The 8,940-nt window shown below is 44.5% G+C and overlaps 1 non-coding gene across 1 annotated transcript; it reads right to left on the bottom strand.

The window, feature by feature from the left end:
* Positions 1-4,283: 4,283 nt before the first annotated feature.
* TRNAE-UUC (transfer RNA glutamic acid (anticodon UUC)) lies at positions 4,284-4,355 on the bottom strand. The gene has a single exon. It is a non-coding gene; the product is annotated as a tRNA-Glu (tRNA).
* Between the last annotated feature and the right edge of the window lie 4,585 nt (positions 4,356-8,940).

Genomic DNA, 8,940 nt, shown 5'->3' with positions numbered 1-8,940 from the left:
GCATTCTGATTAAAAGTAACTTTCCTTTTTGTTGCCAAGGCTGTTGCCCCCAGGATCATACCACTGCCCCTCCCTTGAATAGAAACTAATTACTCTTATCTCTTTAACTCTCAAGAGGCAACTGCAAAGACAAGAAACAAGAACTGGTTAGAAGCAAGTAAGCCCAATATGGCAGAGGATCTGACTTCCAGTGGATCTTAAGCCTCATTATAAGCTCATTGTGATGTATTAACTGCTAAATGACACCCCCCAGTGCCATGACAGTTGACAATTGCCAAGAAACAACCAGAAAAGCCCATATGAGAATGGAAGACAAGGTGACTGCCTCCACCACACCCAGAAGGAGGACATGATGGTGGAAGCCTCCCATAAAATTCCATGTGGCCCGAGCTGGGGCAGGAGCTGTCTCAACTGGCCATCTTGGCTGACGGCTCCCTGCTCGAGTGCCTTTTCCTCACACAAGCACCTTTCTTCCCTTTTCCTCTTCTGAGCAATAAAGCAGCCATTCACTTTGTCCCTCTGCCTCTGCTGCGTATTCTTTCACAGCCGGTGGCAAGGACCCACACCTTCACTGGCCCCTTAATTTAGGGGTTTCTCTACCTGCTAACAAAACCTGGACCAACAGTGGCCCACCTCCACTGAGGTTGTTAAACATCCAGAGTCTAGGGTAGACTAACATTTTTAAAGGCTTAGGTGAGCAGTCACATTGGAGTGGGATTTATCAAATGTGACACACAAACCTGTCCATCCACAATGTCCCCAAGAGAAGTCCAGAAATTACTTCCTTCATTAAGGTATTAAGAAAGCACTGGTGAAGAGAGCTCCAGCTGTTTGAAATCCCATTGGTAACCATCTTCCACCAGCCAGGGCTAGTGAGAAAAACCACAAGGACTCCTGATTCCATGGGAATTTTGGAATCCCAGTGTGTGAAGGTCCAAGGAGCAAACCCACCAGGAAGGTGGTGAGCTCGGCTACTGAGGGAGCTCTGGGGCAACGAGGATCTTTGGCAGCAGTGCCCCAGAAATGAAACAGATGTGCTGTCCATGGAAGTACTACTTGACATATAAAACAAAGAAGCTCTAGGTTTGGTGGCCAGAAACCTGGCTGGAGTCACTACAATGGAGCTGTATTGCCTGTGGTCCAGGACTAAGGGCCAAGTCAGTTTGCTGAGTCCCACTGAAGGAAGGATAGACTGGGTCCACCTGAGGAAGGACCCTTCAGCACTGCTACAAGAAAAGTCTGTAAATAAACCATCCCCCTAGAGGACCTACGGCTATTTGTTCTGTTGACTTACACTGGCTTTGACTTGACACTCATCCCTTCCTGCAGTTGGGAAGCTCAGAATTATTAGTATTAATGCTGTTGTGGTTGTTATTTGTTCCTCCTGCTCCTCCAGTGCATTTGGGTGGTTCATTGGAGCTTGAAATAAATAACGTTTTGGCCTAAGTTTATTTCAAAATGGTTCCAGGGGGTCTGTGAACATCCTGATTCTGTTATGTGCAATTCAGCTATACTACTGGAACCCTGACACACTCATACCGCCCCCTGAATCTTGGAGTGGGGCTACTATCATCAGAGAAGACAGATGGTAGCCCCTGGGATCCCTCTTCTTACCAAAGTAGTAAAGCAGAAGTGATGTTGCATCTTAGTGAGAATTAGGGAGATCGGTGCCACCAACAAAGAAGTACAAGGTGCAGAAGTCATCCTGTCATGTAACTAATCATTAACTCATCTACTTGAGAATGAGAATAACTTGACTCATTCACATTTACACATCCCCTCACCTGGCTAACTCATCCTTCAGGTCTCAGCTGAAATTTTATTTCCCTAAGAACTTGCCCTGTCACACGAGATAGGTTATACACTCAACCCCCTCAAAAAAGTCAGTATGACAGACAAGAGACTGGCACATGGCTGTAACACAGAGACTACAGTGGTATCAGCCAGCCTGCAGCCAAGAAAATAAATATTTCAAACAGGAAATTTAGTAGAGGGGATTGGTGACAGACTTTCTGGAAGTTCTGGAGGAGCCAAAGGGGATAAGAATTAAATTATTCAGACATCAGTAACTGCAGATACCGCTACTCATTTAGGGCTGAAAGAATAGAAAGGAAGAGGTGGTGAAGAGGTCCTGGAAGCTGGAACTCGCTCTGCATGTCACTGCTGGGGACCGCCTTGGACACTGGGTTCACAGTGACTTTCATATCCACTTATGCCCTGTGGAAAATTCTGGGGCTAGAGTGGAGCCCACAACTGCCCACTGCTGCTGCGGCTGGTGGCTCACAGCTGACAGCGACCCCTGTTGGAATCCCCAAAACTGCTCAAATCCAAGGTTGTTGGCTGCCATTGGTGGATGTCCCCTGCTACCAAAGACACCATCAGAAATAGAAGCCCCAGTACCCCCATTAAATAAATAGATGAATAAACCTAATTACTACCCCTCAAAAATTAATTAAAATTTAAAAACCTAATCAAGTTTTTTTTTTTTTTAAAGCAGAAAAAAATGGCATTGTTTTCTTGACATATTCCAGTCCCCCAACCAGTGCCTCCTTGGGGCGGAACCTAACCAGGAATCTACTGGAAAGGGAGTCTGGAAAATGAATTTTGCAGAAATCCAGCCCTCTTAGAAAGGAGAAGAATATGAAGGGGGTGGAGGAAGACAAGAGCAGACGAGGAAATGCTCACCACAGTCCACCTGTTTGGCTGTTTGGCTGTTTGGCATCCATCCTCAGCCTCCACCTGTACAAGGCCATGATGCTCAGGATAGCATAATGGGATTATCTTAAATGAGTGAGATGTTCTCACCACTTTCTCAAAAGGTGAGATGTACAGTCCATCTCTATCTGTCACTGCAGCCAGCCCTGGGCAAGGCTGTTAAGGATATTCTAGCCAAAGCCAGCGGCACCTTGGAGATGCACAGTGAGATATAAATGGAGAGAAGGCAATTGGTCTGATAGGTACCTACAAGGGCATACTTTTTTAGTTCTAAATCTTAAAGGAATTTTTCATATGTCACATGATGAACAATATCTGAAGCAACAATTTGCAAAACCCTCAAATGATCTGTAAGGTCAAATCTTATATTATCTGAGATAGAAAAATATCTCTGATGAATAATAGAATAAACTGAGAACATAGAGTTAAACTTCAGTCAAGGAATGGAAGTGACTGCTTCTGCCTATAAAGAACAATTTCCCCATGAATAAAACCTTGTCTCTGTCTGCGACTCATGTTATTGGTTTATGAATGGTTCCGAGATCCTGGATGCTTTCTTAACTGGTTTTCTTGTACGAAGCCAGCTGAAGCCAGCAGCAACTGGTGTGCCATGGGGGCTGGTCACACGGTTTGATCAATCCCAGTGAGTGGCATGAAATTGGTTCAAACAACAGAACTTTCAAAGGAGTTGGCACTGGATGGATGCACTGATCGTTGCTCATACAGTCTTATAATATAGTTAAAAGTATGTAGGCCTAGGCATAGAAAGAAAGATTTTATTTTCCCATCCTGGAAATGGCTCAGAAACTGGGAAAATTTCATGGACCTTCATGCACTTCTGAAAGTTGGAATTTGTCAGGAGTGTTGATCTCAACCTAACCACATGTGTGTGTCTATCCAGAAGCTGATTCCATGCAACAGTTAACACATGTCACGTGCTGTGGAAGTTCCCTAGGGGAGTGGACCCTCCATCACTGTCTGCATCCCCGTGCACTCCCCCGATAAAGCTGCATTTCTGTTGGAGAGCTCTCATTTCTTTATCTCTGGCCCTACTGATCCCTGTCTCAGTCCCCAAACATCAGCTGCTCCTGGGGCAACTCACCCAGGCCCTTTCTCATCTTTCTTTTGATTATCATCTCTCTTCCTGCCAGAGACAGATCCAGCATAGAAAGCAACGAATTGGCCAGCACGTTAGAATTCCTTGAGTACAAGAAATGGTAATTCTGTCATTAAGTGAGATGATGGAGGTGTTAATAACCCTATTGTGATAATCACTTCACAATATATGTGTATCAAGTCATCATGCTGTACACCTTAAACTTACACAATGTCATATGACAATTATATCTTAACAAAACTGGGCAGAAAATAAAATACAATTCCTTTGGGTAATAGTGTTTGATCAGTAAACACTATAATTTGTGACATTTGCTGATTACACAAACAGGCTGTCCTGGGTTAAGAATCACAGGCTGTGTCTTCAGGTCTCCAAGGAATTACAACTAATTTTGATAAGAAGGGTCTGTATTTACTTCAGTTCCTTAACCTGAGTTCTAAAAAGCCTAATCTTCCCACACCGGGAGTCGAACCCGGGCCGCCTGGGTGAAAACCAGGAATCCTAACCGCTAGACCATGTGGGAGAAGACAAGAGCAGGCTCAAGTGCAAATTACTTGAATCATTGTCCTCCGCTTCCGCTTTCGGTTCTGACCCCGCCTCCGAGTCGCAGCAGCCTTCTGCGCCTGCGCGGCTTCTCTGCTCCCAGCAATTGCGGTCAGTGCGGCGCTGCTTCTCCGCGCGCGGGGCCGGGCACCTGGCGCGGGGGCCTGGCACCTGGCGCGGGGGCCTGGCAGCCGCGGAGCCCGCACACCCCTCCCGGGAAGCCGACCCCGACCCCTCCCCAACCCCGCCCCCGGAGGCTAAGGCTTTGTGTAAACCTATAGAAATCTTTGTCGCAAGGCTCCGCGGTGACGTTTTATAAAAGAGTGGTTTGAATAGCTTGAAGAGCACGTTGGGAGCCTGGCTTAGTTCTCAGTTTCTTGGGGTTTGACTCTGAGGGTAACTTATTAGGTCAGATTTTTCCAGTCATGATGTTTAAGGTCGTAGGACATTTTAAGTGGAATTTTGCATTTAGAAGACAATAGATGAAGCTCCCCCCACCCCCACACTCCACCCCACACCCCAAGCAGCTCAAGGAGAACGTTTTAGGGCAAAGGACTTTCAGACACTGACTACTGTTTTCTAAGATCTTGTTTAGGGATGGCCTTACATTGAAAAACCAAAACAAAATGCCCAAAACTATAGAGGCAGAATCCACACCTTGCGCTGTTCTAACGAGTTAGAAGTTGAAAAAAAAAAAAATACTGACTGGGAGGTAAGCACGTCCAACCTGCCTAAGAGATGGGTGTCCCGCGAGGAAAGAAACCACAGGTGCCCCACAGGAAGACAGCACTGCCACACAGCGCGAGGCGAGCCCCCACTGAGTCACTCTGGAATTCCTGAGAAAGCTGCCGCGCGGGCTTCTCTGCTCCTTGGTGCGCTGCCTCCCGCGCTGACGGAACAGAATCCCTGGGATCTTCCTGCCTTGGTCCGGCAGGCTTGGCCCCATGACTGTGCCCAAGTCTGAGACCCTCTGCCTCCTTCTGTACCAGGCATCACCTGTCCTGGTGGTGTGGAGCCCGCTGGTGGCTCTCTGGGGCTCCCACTCCTGGGCTCTCTGTGTGCAGGGAGCCATTGACACCTTAACTCCTGCTCCCCACTTCAGGACCCTCCACAGACCTGCATTTCTGCAGGATAAAAACATCTCTTAATGTGCGTTTACCCTGCAGGGCTCATCGCCCCAGAAGAGAGCGCCTCTTACAATACTCTAGGTGGACGGGACTCACATCCTGCCCTTGTCAGTCATAAATCCTACAGTTCAGAGAAGTCCCTGACAGGTCTTACAACCAATCGGGGACCTGTGCGTGAATTGATCACCCAGCCCCTACTGCTTGTGTGCCCAGCCCCCTCCCCCAATAAAAGACCCTGCAAGGCCAGCTGTCATCTGTGTGTCCTGCTGTTGTCTATGGCAGCATAACCTAATAAAGTCCTTTCTTAAAATCTCCTTTGCTTTTGGTAAGTTCTTTTACCACTCACATCACTGGCCCCTCACCTCACTGTGCCCACAACAGGCGGGAAGGTGAGTTCATGCTGAATTAAACTCTGCTCTTTCCTTGAAGCCTTTTGGCACTGGGTTTGTTTGTTTTGTTAGGAATCAGGTCCCTTGGGATTTTGTTCTTTGACCGGGTTTACCTTGTTCTTTGGCAAAACTTTTTTAGGACCTAACACCTGCTTGTCTGTCTACTTGTCTTGCGTCTTAAAATTGTTTGTCTGGTAGGGGGAAAGTTGGTGGGAAGAGAATGGATCTGGACTTGAGAGACCCATCCTCAGGCCAACCTCAGGAGCTGAGAGATTGGGATTTAAATTTTGTAACATTTATAATACAGTGAGATTCTTTTGTCACAGCCTGCATCTGACCCTGTGAATCCCTGACTTGCCAAATAATTTTTGAACATTTTAATGCATAAGGTTCCTCTTCATCCTGTGAACTTCATGCATTTTGACAAATGCATGGTTTCATGTTTTCGCCATTATGGAACCATACAGAATAGTTTCACTACCCTGAAAGATCCCCTGTGATTCAACTGTATTTCCTTTCCAAACCCCTGGCAACCACTGCTTGCCTCTATGGTTTTGCCTTTTCCAGAAGGTCATATAAATGGAATCATACAGCATGTGGTCTTTTCAGACTGTCTTCTTTCACTTAGCAATGTGCATTGAATAGTCACGTGTTTTGGTGTAGTCTGATAGCTCATTTCTGCTCATCACTAAATAATGTCCCATTGTAGTACATCCAAAATTTGTTTATCCATTCACCGAGTGAATGACATCTTGGATGCTTCTTTTTTTAGCAATTATGAATAAAGTGGCTACAAACATTTATGGGCTGGCTTTTGTGTGGGCAAAATTTTTTTAAATCAGTTGGGTAAATACCTTGGAGCGCGATTGTTATAGCACGTGATAAGGGCATGTTTGGCTTTGTAAGTGACCGCCAAGCTGTCTTCCAAAGTGGCTGGACCATTTTGTGTTCTCCTAGGAATGATGGAGAGTTCCTTCTGCTCCATGTCCTTGCCAGCAGCTGATTTGTCAGCTTTTTGGATTGTAGTCATTCTGGTACATTGGTAGTGGTATCACACTGTTGTTTTAATTGGCCTTTCCTCAATGACAAGTGATGTTGAATACCATTTCATGTGCTTATTTGCAGCCTTTGCAGGTTCTTTGATTCTGTTCTGATCTTTTCCACATCAGCACTCAGGGATCTTCCTACAGCAGCAGAACATCCTTGCCTTACTGCACATGCATGACTCTATGTGCCATTTTTTACTCCATTACAGCCTCCAGCAGGCCGGGGCGGGGCCTGTCATATTTGATCTGATGATCAAATGACACATGAAAGAACATTTTGAAAACATGTGTAATTATAAAAAATATTTACCTACCCCGACTTCCATCCAGGAAGAAGCCAACTCAAGCAGTTTGTCACAATTCCTCCCAGACTTTTTTCTTCTGTGGGATTACTTTTCTTTACATTAAAAAAATTTTTTTTTGTTGGATGTATCATTTATTTTCAAACTTTTCTAATCTTAAATCATGCTGAAACAAACCACGTGCTTCATAAATCTTTGACCTCATTTCAGATGAAACCCCAGAATTAGAATTATCATGTAAAATTTTAACAGCCCTTTAAAGAATCTTTGATACACACATCCAAGTGTTTCTTTCACAAAATTGCTAACATTTTATTTCCATGGGCAGAGACCGTGAAGGTCTGTAACTATACTCTCACCAGCACTGAGTCAGGTCAGTGGTTTCCATCTTTGTCACGCTATCAGCCCAACGTGGTATCTTGTGTTAATTTAGATGTATTTAATTTACTAGTTAAGTCTGAACATTCTCTATTACGCTTGAAATGAGTTTCCGGTAATAGTTTTTGTGAAGTACTCATTTGTGGTCTCAGTGACACTTCACTGCAGTCTGAGTCACAGCCCCTGACTGCTTCTCTAGCTGTCTTGGAAATAACACCAAGGGAAGGATGTCATGCACAGACCCGAGTTTTAACCTCAAGCGAAGCCAGATTAACAAGAGAGCCGCCCCACGCACTACGGTTTCGGTTTTGACATGAAGTAATGATTCACTCCCTGGGCCTCTGTTTCCTAATTTGTGAACCAGGAGCATCCTTTGTGCTTAACAAGACTGGTGTAAGGATGACATGAGATAATACATGTGACAGGCCTTCCTCTCTTCAGGCTTTGCCCAGCTTCCTCTCTTCAATTTTGCCCAGAATTGCTTGAGGATTTAGCTATTGTGTAAATCTATCCATTGCTGGGAACAGGAAATTTACTATTTATAGAAAGTACATGGGATTATGGGGCTGGCCTTAGTGAGGGTTATATAAGGGAACTCTCGATATAGTGTGCAGGCTATGGGATATATCAGTGTAGATAAGTTTTGTTAATTTGTTGAAGGATCAGTTTTGAGGAAGAGCAGTTTATACTCTACTTATATGTAAAATGCTTCATCCTTCTGCCTTGAGAGAGACAATAGTTTGCAAGGTCATCAGTGCCAGTTGGTACAAAAGGAAGCAGATCTGCCCACATGAATGGTTGACCACTTCTCTACAGACTCGTTGTGACCCAGCAGCTGAGGGCATGTACAGAAATGCGAACAGGCAAAGAGTAACAGCTCACTTAGGGGGAATTACAAGCTCTAAGTCAACATCGATGAAGCAGAATGGGCAGAAAACCAGTCAACACTTTGAACAAAAATGTAATAAGACTTAAGAGGAGATTCGATTAGAGCACAAAAATGACTTTCCCAAATCTAAGTTCTATAGATAAACTGAAAAGATATTTCACAATTTAGAACAAAAGTACCAAAGGAGTGAAAATAATGAAAGACAAGGTATTAGAAACAAATGAATTTTAGGAACTGTAATGAGAAAATGATTCAGCAACCCAAAGAGATAAAAATAAATAGCTCAAAGAGAGATAATGATTAAATAATAAAGAAAGATTTCTCTGTGATAAAATCTTAAGTGAAAAAACTGAATATCTACATGCAAAAGAATGAAGTTGGACCCTTGTCGTATACCATACATAGACATTAACTCAAAATGGATTAAAGACTTA

Source organism: Camelus bactrianus, chromosome 27 (assembly GCF_048773025.1).
Source record: "Camelus bactrianus isolate YW-2024 breed Bactrian camel chromosome 27, ASM4877302v1, whole genome shotgun sequence".
Classification (NCBI taxonomy): domain Eukaryota; kingdom Metazoa; phylum Chordata; class Mammalia; order Artiodactyla; family Camelidae; genus Camelus; species Camelus bactrianus.
The sequence above is the reverse complement of the archived record's forward strand: the minus strand, read 5'-3'. Positions and strand labels throughout refer to the sequence as shown.